At 34.8% G+C, this 21,134-nt stretch overlaps 1 long non-coding RNA gene and 1 pseudogene across 2 annotated transcripts; one reads left to right on the top strand and one right to left on the bottom strand.

Moving 5' to 3' along the window:
• The first annotated feature begins 3,591 nt into the window (after positions 1 to 3,591).
• Positions 3,592 to 14,228, top strand: LOC108385702 (uncharacterized). 2 transcript variants are annotated; one of them, XR_012128806.1, is made up of 3 exons: positions 3,592 to 3,636; positions 9,699 to 9,793; positions 11,656 to 14,228. It is a non-coding gene; the product is annotated as an uncharacterized lncRNA (long non-coding RNA). The 2 variants fall into 2 exon arrangements; XR_001850382.3 differs by lacking the exon at positions 3,592 to 3,636 and adding an exon at positions 7,330 to 7,402.
• A 705-nt stretch (positions 14,229 to 14,933) lies between these two features.
• On the bottom strand, positions 14,934 to 17,076 carry LOC108385700 (AN1-type zinc finger protein 1 pseudogene; annotated as a pseudogene).
• Positions 17,077 to 21,134: the final 4,058 nt, after the last annotated feature.

Raw genomic sequence — 21,134 nt, 5'->3', positions numbered from 1 at the left:
TTTGTTGTTTTTTTTGAAAAACAAGATTTTGATACATGTATCTATTTCATTTATTTGATTTTCAAATTCATCCATTACTGCTTTTAACATAGCAGTCAGTCTCTCCTCCTTTCTTTTGGTTTAGATTGTTGTTTTTCTTGCTTTTTTATTTCTTTTTCCTCATTGTATATTACTTTGCATGGCTAATTTCTAGGACCCAGGCTGCTCTAAACTTTTTGAATTTCTCTTGTAACTTTTCCATCAGTGAAGCCTAGTTAATTGGATATTTAGCTTCAGTTTTCAGATTAGTTCACTGAACCTTCCATGTTGAAGACTCATCAGTCTGAGGATTACTACCTGTTTATGATTTTTTTCCTTGGATAGTGGAACTGTTAGAAGTGTCTTTCCTATATCCTTCCACATAGTTGTTATAATCAACCAGATCATTTTGCTTTTGGAGGCTTGGCCCCACCCTTCCTTCCCTATACTGGAGTTTTTCCTAAATGTAATCTGTCTGTTGGATTTATTTTTTTTGTTTGTTCATTCATTTTTTCCATTCATTCATTCATTCATTCTTCTCTCCATTTGCCATGCTCTGTTTTTGTGGGAGAATTAGGGATCTTCAAAATCTGTGAAGCTGTCATCATCTTCCCTTGACTTATTTTTTAATTGATTACTCTGGCTGCTATACTAGTGAGGGTGCAAGCCAAGAATAGTGACTGGGATACCAGTTGTGAAGCTGTTGCTATGGCCCAGGTGAGAGATGGTGGTGGCTTGGATATTTTGAAAGTGGGGTCAGAAGGAGTCTTGCTTAAGGGTCAGCTTTTGAGCTGAAACCGGAAGGATGAGAACAGATACAGAACAATCTGGAATAAAGCCTCCCAGACAGATTCTGGTATTTGTGTGTGGTAGCGAGCTGGCATATGAGCAATGGGGAAAATAATTCAGGGAAAGACTAGAGAAATAACAGTCAGATCATGTCTGTCTTTGTAAACCCTGTGTGGTGTTTGGGACATACTCAGATGCTATTTGAGACCACAGCATATAGTCTACACAATAAGACAGTTATAATAGGAACAGAATTAAAGCAGGGCCACATAGAGGTACAAAGAACTCACTGTTGCACTAGAGAAAAAGAAAAGTACAATCTGACTAGGGCAAGGCATAACTTTTTCTTCAAAGAGATCACATCTGTGGCTTGAAGGATGAATACAATTTCAGTAGATGGGGAGGAAGGAGATGACCACTTTCCATATATTCTGGAGTGTGAATAAGTAGTTCCAATGGAAAGTTTCTGGTATATCAAACTATATTCAATAAATAAATAATCTCTCACCCTAAATAAACACATACCCTCCCTCCAAAAAATGAAGTTGAGGAATTAGCCCTCTCTCAATTTTATAATCACAGATGATATATAATCACCTTAGGAAAACTCTAACAACAGTTATATTTATGTTTTATTTTGAGAATTCATTCATACAAACAGCATAGGGGAAATTGGCCAGATTTTCACAGAAGCAGATATACTATCTCTACTTTTGGAACCCTATTACATAGTGATAGCCACAAGTAATTGATGAAGTTATTAACCACATTTTATTAGCATATTGTGTAACAATACTTATGGTTAATAAAAATGATATCTACAACTACTATGTGCTGAATGGTTTACATGCATCATCTCACACTTTACTATAACCCTTTGAAATAGGTAATATTATTATCTCCAATTTACAGATGAATCCACTGAGACTCAGAGAGGTTCAGGGTACATTCAAAGACATTCATCTGTGAAATTGCTAAGCTAGAGTCATACAGAGTTCAGCTGGCCCTAGAGACCATGTCTTTGGTTTTTTTATATCCTACTGACAAAGTCACTGCTTTACTGACTTTTAAAGGAACTTTGCTTTTGAATTCCATGTGCTCTCCATATTATTAAACAGATATTTAAAGACATGTTTGACCTCTTTCCCTGGGATAAAAACAATTTATTTTCTGGGCATTTGAAACAAAGCTGAAATTTCCCTCAAATAAAAAATAAAACATATTAACACAAACAGAATTGTGTTTTCCAAGACTAATTTGATCTTTTTGTAAGTGCTTTTTATTTTAGTATAGATTATTCTATTATGCCAAAAAGATTCAGCTCTGTTGTGTATTCGTTTAAAAGTGAGTTGTAAGCCATTTTATTAAGGACTTTGTGTAATATTGTTTGTTTCATTACTTTCAGATTAGTTGATCAACAACTTGTAACACAACATTGAATTTTGTTCCCTGTGAAAATGTTCGGTTTAATAGGTTTCATACTATGTTTTTCAATTTATCAGCCTATTAAAAGAGGTCATTAAGTAGAAGAAACCAGCTTTTAGAAATAATGAGATTTTCATTTACTGGTACAGACATTTTCTTTCAAAAGACGTCATTAATCACATAGTTAAACCACTAATTAAAAATGTTTTACTTTGATTTGCTTTATTTTCCTGAACTACATTAAATACCAGCCTGTCATGTGAATGGCATGTAAAGATCAAAGATCTCTGTGCTCCCATGTGTCATTAAAATAATAATAATGGCTCTGCTTTGCACTTTTTTTGTTGCATGTGCTTGTGTGTATGTGTGTGTGTATGTGAGCGACAGATTCTACTTAGGCGTATGTGTGAGATATTTTCCATTAATCAAGAAACTACCTTTCAAAATATATGATACAGTAATTATAGATGCCAACTATCTAAATATACAAAATGAATAAAATATAGATATTCACCTTATAGTTGCTGTAATTTTCTTTTTATTTCTGTTGGTTCCTTTTTGTAGATTAAATGAAAGAATTATTCCTAAACATTCCATTAGATGTGGTTGTGTTTTGAGGAGAAAATATGGTCTAGCTCTTTTCTTAGTAAATTTTTTAGCATCTTTGGAAGATAAGAAGCAGGATGTTTGGTGAAAAAAGCAATGGAATGGAAACCAAGGTAATTCTGTTTTGTTTCCAATCTGCCACTAACTTGCTAGGCAATGCAGATTACTGAAACTCTTTGTGCCCAAATTTTTCATAATTGCAAAATGAGAGAGTTAAAGCTCATGATTTTATGTTTTCTTCTAGATTTGATGTTATATAATATTAAACTATAAGTTTCTTTTTTGGCAAAGAAACAAGCTTTCCAAGAATGTAGATGCACAAAATGTATTTTCTTTACTCATGTATTTGCTACTTTATAATATTTCTTATATGTTAATTGATTTGGAGGTTCTAAACCATTGGATTAAAGTCCTCTACTGAAGGAAGAATATAATTAAAAGAATAAATGCCTTGATACCACTTTTTTTTTCCCTAAGAAGAAAGGTAAGGAACTGTATCATATGTTTTACATAAATGAAATCTAAAGACAAAGACATTTCTATTTACTCAGTATTGCATTGCATGCCAGGGTTAATAAAATTTGATGTTTCTACCATGGCATATGAACTTCCATCCTATTTTTTTCCACTAAGCATCCTGCTGCTTATCTTTCAGAGATGCTAAAAAATTTACTAAAAAAAACATATTAGTTTTTCTCAAAACAATTATGTCTAATGGAATGTTTAGAAAGAAATATTTTCATTTAAACCTACAGAAAGAAACAACAGAAATGAAAAGAAGATTGCAGCAACTTTAAGGTAAATATCTACATTTGATTCATTTTTTTTATATTTAGATAGTTAGCACCTAAATATACATCTGTTGTCACTCATTTTTTGCATATCAATATTGAAAGCAATAAAGAAATATAAGTGAAATGATAGATATATCACCTACCTAGCTCTAAGTTCTTTGAAAATGTTACCTATTTTTAGTTCAGTGATTAAGTCAATAGCTAAACTGCCATTGGTGGGTGTGCTTAAAGAAACCATGGCAACAAGCGACACAGGGAAGTAGAGAGGGGCATTCTACACAGCAGCTGTGAGTAAAACTCCAGTATTTCCAGAATCTCTCACCTGGCCTTAGTGCATCTCCACCTCAATAGGTGTCTCCAAGGGGTGGAGAGATGTAATTCATCTGCATATGTGTGAGAGACAAGGGGGAGTGAAGGCATATGTGGACCAGAGAGGCTGGGTGGGGCCCCTTTGTGCAGCCAGGTTGCAAGAGATGTGGGTGAGCAGAAGTGGATGACTGCTTGTAAGAACAGGTTTCTCCCACTTTATTTCTCCCTTTTACTGATTTCGGATTCAAAGGTAATTTGCCCTGAGCTGGGAATGTATTTTACCCCTGGAGTTACAGCAATGCACCTGAGTTATTTACCTACTGATTTCCCTTTGCTTTTTTTTTCCTTCCTGAATATTTCAAATGTGATGTGACAAACATGGGTTTTGGATTCAGGGCTGGGAAATATCTTTCTTAGATCAAAGTTCATAAGGCTCAGAGTCTGCTTGTCCATCTAGTCTGATTGCTTCCTCCAATCATTTCTGTATTGTGTACCCCTCACTTCAGAGTCCTTTTTTCCCCATCTGTGAGGACCTGAGACTTGTAGTGCCTCACTGGGGTCTAAGGACTGTAGATCTGTCTCCTCTGTGCAAGGTTCCATTCTTACTATCATCTTACATGGTGCCTTATAGGTGTCCTCTACCTTATGCTAGGAAAAAGAGGAATGTGTTTTACATTTTTATTGGTTAAAGTGACTTCCCAGTTGAGGTTCAAGATTGCAGTGTCACCCACTGAACATAATTATTGATTTAGTGGCACATTGAATGTAGCAACATTAAACATGCCATTCATTGATAACAATTTTAGGGAAGTTTCCATGCTCTAGACAGATATTTAGAAAATTACTATTTGTTTTGAATTTGCTTCCATTGAAAGAATATTTATTTAGTAGTACTTAATAATTAGAGCAATTTTCTCTTTTGTTCTAGTAGAAGAGAACTGGATCAGAATTCAACTAGCACTAACATTCATTAGGTAGTGTAATAATTCTGTACACTTGTTCATGTGAAGTTTGAATGAATGATTTAATGATGATACTATGCTCTTAATTTAAAATTGTTTCTGATATATATTTAATACCTTGGGAATTGGTTTAGGATATTATTTTCTCTAAGTTTAAGTTTTTCATTTTTTAATCAATACTTTTTAAAATTAACTTTTTATTTTGAGATAGTTGTAGATTCACAATCAATTGTAAGAAATAACACAGAGAGCCAATGCACCCTTTACCCAGTTTTCCCCAATCGTAATACTTTGTCAAATAATAGTGTATTATCAGTGGCAGAAAATGCAAATTGATACAGAGAAGATACAGAACATATTCATCACCACAAAGATTCTTCTGTTTGTCCTGTCATAGCCAAACCCACTTCGCTCCTGTTCACCTTGCTCTGACCCTCAACCCCTGGGAACTACCAATCTATTCTCCATTTCTGTAATTTTGTCATTTGTCATAGGATATTATATAAATGTAATCATGTAATACCTAACTTTTAAGATAGGCTTTGTTCATTCAGCACATTTCTCTGAAGACACATTGAGGTTGGTGTGTGTATCAATATTTTTTTCTTTATTATTGCTGAGTAGTATTTCATGGTATGGATGTATCTCAATTTTTTTCTTTAATTTTTTTTTAAATCAATTCACCCACTGAAGGACACTTAGGTTGTTTCCAGTTTTGGGATATTATGAATAAATTTTCTATGAACATTTGTGTGCAGGGTTTCATTTAAATGTGTCTTCATTTCTCTGGGATAAATGCACAAGAGTGCAATTGCTATGTTGCATGGTGGTTGCATGTTATAGTCATTTCCACTTTTACAGCTGTAACCATATAGTTAACATCTTGATGCTGGAAATTACAAAGGAAAAGCCTTTTGTGAGTTGAATTTTAATAAATTAAAGACATTTTCAATATAATAGCATAGCTCTATTTTGAAAAATGAAGAATGAAGAAAAATGAAGTAATTATTTAAATATTAGTTATTACTAAATTACTAAAAATTAGTAATAATCATTCCTGTTATTAGCTTTATTCCATAGTTTCATAAACACTAGCTTCATTTTTTCCTAAATGCTAGCTTTTTAATTGATGACCTCAAATTAATTTCTATAGCAAGTGCTCACTTCACAAGAGTAGTAGCTGGAGTTAATTATGTGTCAATCTTCAGTCTCTTGGCCATTCTGAACATTGGTTGCTATTCTGTTTCCATGTGTTATATTTCCACAATCCAGTATTACAAATGAGTGTAGGTAGTTAGATTTTGCTCTTTTTGGATTAAAACAAACTTTGTCTTCATCTCTGTATTGTTCATCATCAACAGGCAAGAGGCTATTTCAACACTAAGGTATTTAGGAATACAAAGAAGGAAACACTGAAGTTTCTTGGGTGGTTAAATTGTCCACACCTTCTGATTTCTTGACAAAACTTTTTCTTACTTGAGGTCAGAGACTTCATGTAATTCTTTATATAAAATTTATACTTGACTTAGACAAACTTCATTTTCTAAAGTTTTATTAAAAGACTCCTGTGTTTTTAAACTCTCTAGATTGAAGTATACTTTTCAGTGTGTTCTGCTCAGTATTTTTTCTTAAATATGCAGGAATGTATTTCAGATAGTTGCTCAAATTTATTCTAATTCTGAAATCTGACTACATTATTTAAAATGTAATACATTTTTGTGACTTAAGGTCAATTCGATTTATTATTTACCTTACATCTTTGAAAAGGACAAATTATAGTACCTATTGAAAGTTCTATTACAACTTACGAAATCACTAAAATTAAATATGAAAACCTCTAAAGAAAAGTATGTGGAATTAGCACTTGAATGAGATTCCCATTGTGCAAAATGCTCACAGCATATCATTCATGAGGTTTCTATTGACTTTTGAGTGTGCATGTGGCACTAATGCTTTGTATAAAATTGGAACAAAAAGTTTCTGATCCATGATAATATCATTCTAATATAATGGTTATCTTCTATGTCAAATTGTTTGATCCATTGGGAATTAACACTAACAGACAGTATAAATAAAACCATTATTGCAAGACAATCTTAAGAGCACATTACTGTTATTTAGTTGAGAGTGAATGTTGAACTTAGTAACTGTTAATCATGAAAAAGGTGAGAAACAATAATCACACACTAATCTATCAAATACTGTTAGATTTCCCTTCTGAATGCATTCCTAAGGGTATGTGAATGGGGGAGAGTCATGGAAAAAAACACTTTTTAATCATTACTATGGGTATTGCCCCTAAATTCTAATCTGGCTATCAGACTGTAGGCTAGTGAACTAAGCCATTTGTGAACATCAAGGACATGTTAGCTGAAGGCCAGGTGTGAAGCTGACCTGAGCCTCATTGCTCCTTTGTCCCAGATCCACCCCAAGGAACCACCTTCCTGAGAGGCCACCCTGGAATCTAGCTAACTTACAAGCTGCCCTGAAGTGAAGAAGGTGAGGAAAAACACACAAAAGAACAAGCAGAGAAAAATCCAAAAGGAGAAAGCAACTGACTTCAAGCAATTCTATTTATTGTTTTCCTGCTTCTCCTATAAACTCTTTTACCCTTGGTGGCCCATTTGTGGATCCCTGTAGACTCCTATTCGCTTGGATCAGTATAACTACAAGGTCTGATGAAATTTCCAGTCTATTCCAAGTCCTCTTTCCTATTGTACCTCTGGTTATTTTACTCTGTTATTATCATCAAATTCCAATTTTTTCCAAGCTGATCATTTAGCATTTTAATTTATTTGTCTCTCCTATTGTTTCAATTTGTTTTTGAAGAACTTGAAACAGGCGAGGACTATGTGCCCTCTTGCCACTGAAGTGCTGTAATTACAGGTTTCTGTCTAATCATTTAAGAAAAGAATGACTCATAGTTGATAGTGATGAAACAGATTCGATTTCAGTAGCAGGTCAGAAATTTCCATCCCTCTAAGGAGAATAAGAACCAAACATTAATAAGGATATTGCTTCAGAAGCAGAGAAATCCTTAGTTTACTCTATCAGTAGCCCATTATAATTGCTATGTCATTGGTTACCCATATCAGAATTTACTTTGAATTATAGAGCTTATGCGTAGGAACACATTTATAAAAGGTTTTTTATATGATATTTTTAAACCTCAAATCTATGCAAATAGAACGAGAAATTGCATAAATAGTACAGATTTATTGATTGGGAAAATGACATAAATGGCAAAATACATTAAAATTGAAACTCACACATTGGATGTGTATAATTTGGAAAGACATTTTCAAGGGTCCTGATGGAATACAGTTGTACCCCGTTTAAATATGTGTGTGGAAATGGATGGGTGGAGAGGGAGCAGATTGTTCTTCAACACTGCTTGAGGGCATTATTTGCACCTAGCGAATAGAGTCAGCATGCCACATGTCCCCTAGTGTGCCAAGTCTCTTGCTCATCTATAAAGAGATAGGTAAACAGATAGTCAGATAGATAAAGAAAGAAAGAAAAAAGAAAGAAGAAAAAGAGTGGGAAGGGATGGAGAGAGGGGAAAGGAGGAAAGAAAGAAGGAAGGAAGAGGGAGGTCAAAGTCATTCTTTATGACCAACATCTACTTTGGTATGTTTTTTGTATCTGATTTCTTTTTTTAAACTCTTAAGATTTCATCTGGCTCCCCTGAAGGTTCTTGGAATACTATCTATCAACCATGGCAGCTTTCAGGCTTTTTTTAAACTAAGACACACCTGGGGGCATGATTCTCAGAGAATAGGAGCAAAAACATTTTCCTTGTTATATAAAAAAACCCCTGATATGTGTTTTTCTTCCCTTCCCCCAATCCCCAGGCTCCTTTTCTTATATCTGTGGAGGCTTTTGTTCTTTCTTGTCCCTATCTGTAAGGATATACAGATATATGTATATTTTCAAATGAGATCCTTTATATATGGATGATATTTCTGGCTCACCACTATTAATTTTGAATTTATTTCAAATTACTGTAGCAACGACTGTTGATAAAGCTGCATGTGGGTGAATTTGCAGTATTTCTCAAATCTCTCATCTGGCCTTAGTCCATCTCCATGTCAATAGGTAATTACAAGGGTAAGCGTGGCCATATCTGGACTGGAGAGTTTGGGTGGCATCCCTTTTTGAAGGCAGGTTGCAAGAGACATGGGTGAGCAGAACTGGACAACTGCTTGTGAGCAATAAACAGGTTTCTTCCACTTTATTTCTCACTTTGACTGATTTCAGTTTCAAAGGTATTTTGTCCCGGGCTGGGAAATATTCTGTCCCCCTCTGGAGTTACACTACATCATCCACAACTTCAAACAGAGAAAACATTTTTTAGTATGTAACTTCTTTGATTTAGTCATGCTAGGTGATCTTTAAACAGTGACTGTAAGTGGCATATACAGAAATCTAAAAACAATAGCTACATTAATACTTTAGAGGGCTGAAACTTTCCCTCTTGATTGAATGCAAGCTATAGTCTTCTAAAAGTACTTTTTAAGTTCCTTCCCTGTCTCATGTAAAAGGTAATAAAATAGTTACTGATTTAAAATAATTCTTTGTTGCCTAGAACATTAGAAACATTAATGCAAAACTGCAACTGCACAATGACCACTTTCTAAACTTGTTTCATTAATTTGGAATTCCCTGATGACAATAAGAAGAATTTTATACATCAAGAGTCATAGACACTTGGGTCTTTGGTCAAATTAGTCTCTTCATAATGGAAATGAGAAAGCTTACTAAGTAGAAATCTTTCTGACTTTCTGATTTTCAGTGATGCTGTTTATTATGATGAGCTTTGGATTCAGTTTTCAAGGATACAATGAGACATTTGGGATATACATTCATTTGGTTAACATTAAATTAAAGGTAGGTCATTTTGCTATATCCAATCTATCAGACTGCCATTTACATTCAATAATGACAAGAAAGCTATTGTTTTTTATGACATGAAAGCAAAGCCTTTTTATTCCAGGTGTTTGTTGTAGCCAATAAAAGTATAAATACTTAAGCTATAAAACAAAATTCCACCAAGTCATACAGTGGTTCATGTTTATAGACCACTTTAATTAGTGATTAAAAACAAGAGTCTACTCTCCACCACCCCCAGAACATTGTTGTTATTTTTCTCAGACATCTCCTTATTTCACTCATAATATTGAATGGAAATGTGTCTCAAGTTTTTTTACCTTAAAGAGTGATTAAAGGGTAGTGCAAGGAAACAAGCTGATAGCTGGAGCAGATGCAAGGAAGTGGGAACATCTGTATTTACTTCCAGTAACTTTAGAATCCTTCATAAAGCTGAATGGAAGTACAGAAGGTCAGGAACAGTAGATATGCATGGTTGTCAACAACTTCATGTCAAGCAAAATAACCAAGTACGTTATCTAAGATCTCCTAATGGGAATATCAGTTTTCAACTTTTAATTAAATGGGAGAACTCAAATGTTTCAATGAAGAACTTTTTGCTCAGAGAAACACACTATTAGGAAAATGGATTTTAATTGCCTTTGCCCAAAAGACCTATTGTAATGGAGCATAGGTTGTGCTAAGTCCTCTGACTGAACTGTCTTTACATATATACAGGTATATATATGTAAGATAAATTATATATTAAATATAATTTCTGTTATGTACATATAAAATACATATATGCACATATATTTTCATTAAAGCCTAAGAACAAAGTGGTTTTGTTTAATTTAGCACTATATCTGCATAATTTGAAAAATAACTCTGTAGGTAAAAAGTGCAATATTTCCAGAATCTCTCACTTGGCCTTAGTGCATCTCCCATATCAATAGGTGTTTCCAAGGGGTGAAGAGACGTAGCCATCTTCATGTCAATAGGTAATCACAAGGGTGAGTGTGGCATATCTGAACTGAAGAGGTCAGGTTAGGTCTCTTCTGCAGCTGGGTCATGGGAGACATGGAAAAACAGAAGTGGACAATTGCTTGTAAGAAATAAACAGGTTTCTCTGACTTTATTTCTCCTTTTGACTGATTTTGTTTTCAAAGATATTTTGTCCCGGGATTTTCCCCGGAGTTACAGACTTTCATAGAAGATGCACAGAGACCTAGACTGTAGCTTCTCTGACCCATAACTCAAGCACATGTTGAGTCACTGTTTATATTCTCTATCGTGTCCATTTATACTGATCTTTTAGAAGGACATTATATAATGAGATGGTTATTCAACAGCTAGGAATAAGGACAGAAAGGTTATATCTTCCTTCTTGACTTAGAAGGATTCATTGTTTCTTCTTAACTCAATCTGAAGGAAGGAATATCCCTATTATTTCAATTTATATTGCACTGATTCAGTTTACTAATTCAATGTAGATTAATTCAATTTACATTGCCAAGTATTCATGGAACCCCTTTGTTACTCTGGGTCTCTGCCTTGTAGGGACACCATATTATCTTAATACTTCTCTGCACTTTTTGATTTTTGATCAGTAGTATTATCTGACCTATTGCATATTTCTATCATGTAGTAAATAGTCTGTGTAATACTTGGAAAGGCACCCTACCCCTTGGTGACTGGAGTAAGGCTATTCAGATCTCCAGTTGGTCAGCTCTGGGCAGGTCAAGCCCCTCCCATATTTTCCATGACTCATTTCTTCTTGTTTTCTCTTTGTCTTCACTTCTAAGACATTGCAGACTGCTCAGATCCACCCAGTATCATATCTAAATATGAAACTTTACTCCCCATTATCTCCAAAATATCAGATCAAGCCAGCATTTTGAAGATGGAAGGTGGCAGAGGGAAGGAATCATCACATACTCCATGAATAGTCTTCCACAGTTTCGATAACTCAATCTGCTGATATTCCAACACTTTCCAAAGACCTGGTTGCTGACAGAAAATCTTTAGAATCTTCTGAGAAATGCGGACCACTTCTCGAACTCATCACTAAGCCAGAAGCCCTGGAATTTTGGCCAATGAAATTTTCTCCATGGGAAATTAAGTGCTCCTTAGTGAAGAGTCCTGACTAAAGAGTCTTGACATAAGCTACTCCATTTTATAAGTGACTTCATTTTGTAAAAGACAGATCACATCAAGAAGTTACAAGAGTTACAAAAATTTAACCAACACAGTTGCCAGGGCTGGCCAGATGCTCCCGGCCAGTGGAAGGTGGATGGCTTGCCCACTCAGTGGTCAGGAGTGTCACTCCACCTAGAAGAAACCGGTCCAAATGGTTGGTGAACAAGTTGGTTGCAGTGAAGGTCAGGTCATATCTAGGTCCATTCTGCACACGGCCCAGTCTGTGCATGGCCTGGTCTGTGCACGGCCTGCTCTGCGCATGGCCTGCTCTGCACACGACCCCATTCCTGTGTATAAAAGAAGAATGAACTTGTACTTTGGGGTCTCCACCTGCGAGTGTGAGACCCCAGCATGCTGGCTACCCAATAAACACTCTTGCTTTGGCATCCATGCATCTCCCGGTTATTTGGAGGTCAATTGCATGGACCCAACACTTAGTAAGACTGAACTACTACATATTACATGAAAAAGTATTGCTATGATATAATATGGCCTGGTGGACCTGGATAAAGAAAATGCCCAAATCTTTTCAATGTGTGCTTTTTGTTTTTGCTAATTAAATGAAGGACAGAATCTGCTGAAAAGGTAGTGCTCTCACTGCAGTTCAGTGGACCCCGGAAAGGCAGCATGGAAGGCAAGCAAGGCCTAGAGGACACACATGCAGCACCTCTGAAGGGTGGTTCTGAGCGGCAAACCACATTTGTGACACCAGATAACCTCAAAGGAAACAGAGCTGAAAGGTAGGGAAGGAGGCAAAGGGCACTGGGGACAAGAGCCAGCAAGCTCACTAGGTAAATTTGATTACTACTTATAAGTAATACTATTATATTCTGTTTTCAAAAGAAATTGTTCAAAGCATCTGATAATTGAAGAATGAAATTTTTTTTACAGAAATGAAAAGCCATCTAATTAAAATTATTGATATGTAAGTTTAAAATACCACAATGATCCAAATCTCTTTAAATTCAAAGACTTTGTAATTAACACTGGCTCTAACAAGTGAATCTAAAAGGGTGTTTTAGGTGGACATTGTAAACAAGCATTTTCAGCTGCTCTTTTTATGTGCAGAGAGAGGAATGGCCTGAGGATACCAGGCCTGAAAGGACAATAAAGTTTAAGAATGAAACCTACATTTTGAATGTCTTTATTATCTGCAGAAAGCAAATCCCAGGTATATTTGCTATTTTTTTATTAATTTATTTTTAACTAAAATCTTGACAGCTTGTTTCTTCTATAGTTTCATGCTGCAATTTTTTTTTTACCAGGAACTATCTTGATTTAGTTTTAATATTCAGTCAAAGGATATGAGGCCCCCTGTTTTCAATCCAGGAAGTTTGATGTTGCCCTAAAATATATCATTTCTGAACCACCTTAATTCCAATTCATTTGACTACAGGGAATTTTCTCCAATTGCTCTTCAAACTGGCTGAATATGCAGGTGTTTTTCTAATTCAGAGAAGTCTGTCAGCAGGAGATCCTTACTCCTAAGGTAATAGAACACAGTGAAACACTGCAGGGTGAGAAGTTGTCAGATTCAGGATATACATCAAAAGGAAGCTCTGGGAAAACAGGACGAAAAGAGACAGACTCCTGTTCTTGTCCCAGGTTAGATGGTGTGGTGTGGGTGAACCAGGAGAAGCAGCTTCAGTTTCCTTTTGCATGAATTCCTTTTCTTTATCATCACATTCTTTGTGGCAGAAGGAGACATCATTGCAGATTGGCCCTAAGGCCAGAAAAAAAGCCATAGGGGCCCTTAAATGAAAAGAATTGAACTGTAGTGTTTGAACATCCCTTGCCTCTGTCTCCTTTGTCTGGGCCCTCCCACACTGGGACACGGGTTCAGGAAAGCTGCAAAGAATCAGCCGGCAATTGAGTTGGCAACTGGCTCTCTCTGACTCACACTGGGTGTTCTCTTTGTAGGCCTCTAATTTAATAAATGATTCAGCCTGACTCTGCTGAATTGATAAGTCCCATGGGGTATTACAGCTCACAAGTAGACAGACTGAGGTCTTTCTAATGGTTAAAGAGCATTGGAAGAATTTTTTGGAAAGTTTGCTAAAAACAACTTTTTACCACGTAAAACCATAATCTTTTAGAACAAACTTCTACTTCTAATTTAGTAATACACTTCACTGCAATTGTTCACTTGTTAATTATCTGAGAGTTTCCTGAGGGCAGAAAATACGGCTATCTCTTTCTATTATTACAGATAGTGCCTAGTACAGTGAGTGCTTAGCACTCAGTAGTCAGTCTATATATTTATTTCTATACTATCTAAATTAATGCTTGTAATAAAACTATCAATATTAATAGAGTACTCATTATTTTATTCTAGACATTGATGTGCATCACACATACTTTAGAGTGTTTTGTTCCTTCACGTCCCTGTGAAGTAAGCATTACTGCAGAGATGTTAGGCATCTTCCCCAAAGACCAAAGTTTGTGGTTGGACTACAATTCACATCACATTCTCTCGGAATTTGAAGATTTTCTACACTGACTTCTGCACAGTGAGAAAGTGTATAAACTCTTACTAGATTTCATGGTAAAAGATGGCATTAGAGAGATTTCATGAAAACTTGTGTTCTCAATTCATTTTTCTAAAAGTAAGAACACATGTAAATATGAGCAGCTACTACTCAACATTCTTGGACGGGGGTCTCCCCTACCTCCTAATGCATGAATAACAAGCTCAGAAAGTCCAGCATTTTACCCCCCAGAGACAGACAAATCAACCAATTCTCTGACTTTTCTTTTTTTTTCTGAGTTTATTCCTTTAATTAAATCTAAAGCCACTGTGTGTGTTCACAATTAAAACAGAAAAGGAACAAAGAAACAAATAGAAATAATTTCTATTCATTCGATATAGGAGTACTTTGTTAAGTATACATGGAATACATCGGTCAGTAGCACTAATTTTAATGTGTTGCTAAAATGTAATCACTCTGGCATGTATTCTGTTTTGGTATAAACATTTAGTATATGTGTCTTCTCATTTGTAATACATTCATACAGACAAAAAAGGTGAATCCCACTGGAGGAGGATCTTCATCAGAAATATGTCCCAAAGCAGTTAGGTGAGATCAAGAAACTCATTTTCCCTCCCTAGGCCTAAGATTCCTCATCCAAAAACTTAGATGAGTGATTGAGATGATGTCTAAGTTTCTGTGATTCATGTACACACACAATTCAGAGATCATGACATAGGCAGATAGTAAGGCTATACTTTCTGGCCCCAAGATGCTAGGATTGGCCATGTTACTTGCATAAAGCAAAACTGATATGTGCATTTCTTTCTTCCTCTTTCATAAAAATGGTAGAATTCCTAAAAGGCAGTCATTCTTTTACCTTAGTACCTAAGGATGACACATAACAGAGTCCCAGCCAATTAACAGCTGATATAAACCAAGTAAAAAATACATCTTTGTTAATACTAAAGCATAACCTATTTAAAGCTAATTCAGTACAAGAATTTGCTAATAATTGAATTATCAGTTCAGAATTAAACTTTGAAACACAAAAGTTCAAATTCAATTTCATAGAAAACTGATAATGGAAATTATGACATAATGGAAATCAATTTTTTTTAAACTTAAAAAAAAGTTATATAGTATTTGTAGTAAAAGAAATGGACTTAACATAGAATTTTCCTTGTCATTCCTGGCTTGCATCCTCGAATGACTATTCCATGTAAGAATCAACACTTTTTAAAAACTGTTCTTCATTATTAAGTTATTCTAAGATAATATTTCCACCATTATATAAAGGACAATCCTTCTTAGGAGTCCAGGTTTCCAAAGTATGATCCAAAGGTAAGACTTCTCCTGAAGAAACGTGACACAACCTTATTTTCTTAGCTGTGTACTTGTTATTATCATTTTTAAGACTGGCTAAAGAAGCTGCAAAATCTATGACTTTTCCAATACTCCATCGGTGGCAAAAGAACATTGGTTTGCCCTTCTCTTTGTTCTCTTTAGGTAAGAAAACCTGAAAGTAAACTCTGCCTGGGGCAATGACTTATCTCCATCAGCACGCAACTTTAACTTCATCAATGCTATCTTTGCAGCTGTTTCACTATTTTTTGCACCTTTCTGTCGTTTACTTGCTGTCATTCCTGTCTTGGAAGCAATAATGTCTCTAACAAGTTTCTGAGTGGCAGCCATATGAGGCTTAGGGATTTCCATTTTTTTACATTCATTGTCTGTCTGATGTCGGTGTCTCAGGACAGCTATGTGACTCTCGGCTTCTGTGTTCAAGGCAAAAAATTCCTGAACAAGCATCACACACAAATGGAAGAAAATCTCGCTGCCGGCAGTGCTCCACCTGGCAGTGCTGCCCAACATCCAACTTCGCCATCACCCTGCGCTGGGAGGCTCTCTGACTTTTCTTTAAAGAAACCAAAAGAACTGATTGGAGAAAACATTGCAAACAGGCAGGTACCAGAGCCTTGTAAATAAATGTATCATTTTGATGATCACTGTTCCTGGGACAGGTTGCTCTCCTCTGCTACCTAGAGGCACACAGGTGGGCGGCAACATGGAACGAACCTTCCAGGGAGTCCAGATTCTCAGGAAAGTCCTAGCCAAGGACATTCACACAACTACCCAGGCACAACAACCCAGATGTCTATTACACATGAATTTAAAAAACAAAACTAGCCCAACAAGGGAGGGAACTGGTAACGTGGAACAGACGACAAAGTAAATGACAACTACTTTCTTTTTTCTATGGTATGTTTCCCACTGTGACAAAATATGACATTAGAACCTCTCTCAATACTGTATTCCAGGCAGCCAAATGCGTATGGAAATTGAAACTGACTTGCTATTGTTGATAGTTAAAAATTTTCATGTTAAATGAACATAGTAAGTTCAAAAAATCTTAGTAAATAACCTAAACCTATGAAGCTAGTTAAAACAGCCTAATGTCTACTTCTACTTAATTGCCTACTTCTTCTCTGGTTATATACTTACTAAAATCAGGCTATTTGGTGTTAAGGTTTTTTGTAGCACTACTTGTAATATATAAAAGACCTGGGGCACTTAAATGCTATAAAGAAATAAATGTTTGAAGACATTATGGTATTTGTTCTACTTACATAAATAATTAAATATGAATTGATCTTCAGAGTTAGCATGATAAGTGAAAAGAGACATCCAGAGAAATATATAAAGTATGATTTTTAAATTTTATTCAAAAGGTAAAATTCTCACTAAGAAGTAAATTATATATATATATGTATATATTTATACACACACATATACACATTATATATTATGTTTATATATGCATATATTATATATACACACACAGATTGGAATTGGTCATTTTACTTATGTTTGCATGTACTGGTAATATTGGAGATACAGATATATACACATCTCATGGCTGGATGGTTAAGAGAGGATGATTGTATTAGCATGATGGATTTTGTTTTAAAATAACATAAACAAAATAGGAAAAACTTAAGAATAAAAGAGAAGGGAATGTATTGGCTGATGAAACTGAATATTCATATGCAGTTCTAGATATAGGCACAACTGAGTGAGATCACCTGGTGTTTTCTTTTTAGTTCCCCAGCTTTACTTCTCCGTGATGTCATCCTCACCTTCTGTAGAGAGATGCTCTGGTTGGTGAGAAAAAAATGCCTTGAGCAGGTACAGCGACACTTCTGTTGTGGCCCATAGTCCTGGTGGAAGTGAAACCATTTTTTCCTGTTGGTCATAGAAATATCCTGAGGATGATTGTTCCTGGAGACACTCAGATTATTTTCTTGTAGACTGAAAGTCTCCTGGTTATTTTTCCATTTTTATAATTGTTCCCTCCTCTGGAAAGATACAGAATTCATATCTTGCATGGTTCGTGTAGGCTCTGACCATCCTACTCAAGGAGATCATTTCTACATATTTAATAAGAAAAGGAAACCTTTCTGTATCTCCTTCTCGATTCTCTCTATTCACATACACATAAATTATGCATGCTTAATATTTTTTAATATTTCCTTAAAGAAAAGAAAAAATAAATAAATTGGCTCTCAGTGCCTTGAATGTGAAAAAAGTATCAGTTGTATTTTCACAACTTATGAATTGTCTGATTCATGTAAGGAGTGTTCCTCTTGGAGTTATTTGTCAGAGCTTGGCCAGGTAATAATCTCTCCCCTTGTCTGTTTCTTCTAAGGTGGTAGAGTTCTTCAAGGTAATATTTACTATCATATAATATTATCTATTGGATAATAAAAGAATTTGCTTAAAAATCCCTTTGACATGTCTATCTCATAGTATTCTGAAATCTTTAATGAGTACTTTAGCAAAGAATTATAGATTGATTTTTTTTCTACCATTATGGCAAGTTAGATGTACTGTACACTTTAAAATGATGAATAATATGCTTAAAGTATTTTTAAAATAGTTTGGTTTTCTTGAAAATAAGAAAAATAAGAGTCTAGAAAGGATGGGTAAATTAAAATGTAGAGAAGTGAAAAGTCAAAGCTTGTATTTGTTTGGGGGAATTTGCTATACCTTCTCACATGAGGAACTCATGTTAAAATTAGCCTTAAAAATTCCCATACAAAATGTATATGGAGTGTGTGTTTATAATCAAGAATGAGAAACACATGACAAAAAAAGAGCCCTGATGTGAGACCCAGATAAGCAACAAATTGCAGAATAAGATTTATTTGTGTCTGTATCTTGTTTGAGGGGAACAGTATAAAGCAAATGACTAATTCAGATTTTTCTAAGTTAAATATGCATAGAAATACCTAGTGAAATATCTATAAAATATGTTATGAAAGACCAGAAATAACCAGTATAATTTGCAGAATAATTAAAGAAAAATTGAAATAGACAAAGCACAAAATCAATCAATCCAACTGAAGGTAAGAAAGATTAGAAGAAAAGAAATGCTGGGGATAAAAAGACAAATAAAAAGTACAAAATAAGATGGTGGAAGAAAATCTGAACAGATCAGTAGTTAGTGACAAAAATCACAAGTGGAATAGGAAGACCTTAAAATATTAACCTTTATGCAGCTATTAACTGCAAAATATGTAAATAAAAAATTGGCAGAAATAGGTGAAATAGATGAATCCAGTGAAATAGTGGGATTTAACACAAGTCTCACAGATATGGATATATCAAGCAGATTCCAATATTCTCAGAGTGACGTGTATTGTGTAAGTGTTTGTATTAATTTTATGAAGTGTTATTAGCCAATGTGACTGTCTAAAACCATGAATTTTTGTTGTTGTCATTGTAGCTACTGGTAGCTACCAACTGTTAGAGTTAAAGGTAGTAAAAGGTTTCTCTCTTATAAACTTTTACCAGGCAATTTTTATAATAGAAAGTACCAAATAATATTCTAAAACCAGACAATACCACATATTCAACAGCAATAAGACAGTGAAACAGATAATAAAACCTAAGAGTAAAATGATGTCCTAGTACTCTTTTTAAGTTGTGGTGAGCATTTTATTTTTATTTCATATTTTTTATCTTTTTCAGGCACAAATACAAGCACAGCACTCTTTTTGTGTGCATTAGTTATTGAAACCACCTAACAACTCTTACAGTTTAACTTGAATACATACAATATTATACTATCTATACTAGTGTACTTAAAGTACACTAAAAGTATTTAAAAATTAACTTCTGACATTATAACAAATCAAAAAGAATACCAAAAACTGAAGAACGAAATCTCCAACTCAGCAGTTAGAGAGTGAGCAATAGGATAGATAAAAGCTGCTCAATGGTAAAAAGCAGAGCAAATATTAATAAAATAGAACAAAAGATGCAAAAGAGAATCCTCAAAGACACACAGCTTTTTTTTTGGAAAGCATAGCAAAATAGATAAACTTGACAATGTATGTAAAATGATATGCTCTACAAAGATAATAAATAATACAATGAATCAAAATAATAAAAAAAGAACACCATTATAATTTAATTAAAGTAATTTCTGTCTCAAATTAAAACAACTGTCTCAGATTGTTACAGAAACTGGAAAACCTGGACTGGATTGCTGATGGAAGAACCAAGTGGTGCTCAGAGGTCTTGGACGGTGGAGGTTTATTTCACACCAGCGGGCTCAGAGGTCTGAGCCCCAAACACAAGCAAGAGGAGCAATTTATACTATTTGCTTTCGTTTATGTGGCATTTGGCATGTGCAGCAAGCAGGACAAAAGAGGAACCTGGAGGAGTGAGAGAGAAGGGGAGGGGGCCAGGAGTTTCCTGCTGACCTTGTTGGCCATGTTAAATATTTTCCTTACCAAGAGGGTTTGGAAAGAGATTCTATTTATTTACCAAGAATTAGAAAGAGATAATTCTTTTAACATCCTAATACAAACTCTTTCAAAGAATATAGCAATGAGGAACTCTTCTTAATATACACAATGATTCCAGCACAGCTTTAAACGTAAACACATGTGAGCTATAAAAGAAAAAACAAAACAATTCAGACTCACCTTTATATTAACAGCCACAAAAAATAAAGTAACAACTGAGCATAGTACTTCAACACTGTACCTTCAGTTTAAAGAAATAACTGCAAAGAAATATCAAATTTCCCTTAACTGATATGTTGTTAGTAGTTGTACAGATGTAATAATTTGAAACAATTTTGTGTATATTGTAGAATTAGAAAATTAATGCATATATTAATAGCGTAGGATGCCAGAGTTCTCACTGTAACTGGCAGAATACAGAATAGGGAAGGGAAGAAAGAATACTGTAATAGTAGAGACAGCAATATGAAATCAAAATTTAAGGAAAAAAAAGCCTTCTGTTTTCTAACTCTGACCTCTAATAGGACCTAGAAATGATGACAACCCAATGGGAATAGCACATCTAACATCCACATGTTTCTTGCTAAATGCTATTCCCCAACAAAAGATGTCCAAATTCTTTGGGAAAATGTCTGACTTCAAGGCTCTAATAAAGAAAGGTCAAAATAAGCCTATAACATATTATATTAGAAAATATGAAAGGACTTAAAGACAGGGGAAGTCCTAAAAATGACACAAGGACCCATTTTACAGGCTTTCATTGGCTAGACCTGGGGAAAATCTGAGCATAAACATGAATGACAGTAATAGCTTACATAACATTTACAAATTCAAAAGTCAACAGTAATGCTATTTCAATATTGTGAAAAATACAATATA

The sequence above is a fragment of the Manis javanica genome, chromosome 3 (genome assembly GCF_040802235.1).
Source record: "Manis javanica isolate MJ-LG chromosome 3, MJ_LKY, whole genome shotgun sequence".
NCBI classification, from domain to species: Eukaryota; Metazoa; Chordata; class Mammalia; order Pholidota; family Manidae; genus Manis; species Manis javanica.
This window is presented reverse-complemented; position numbering and strand designations above follow the sequence as displayed.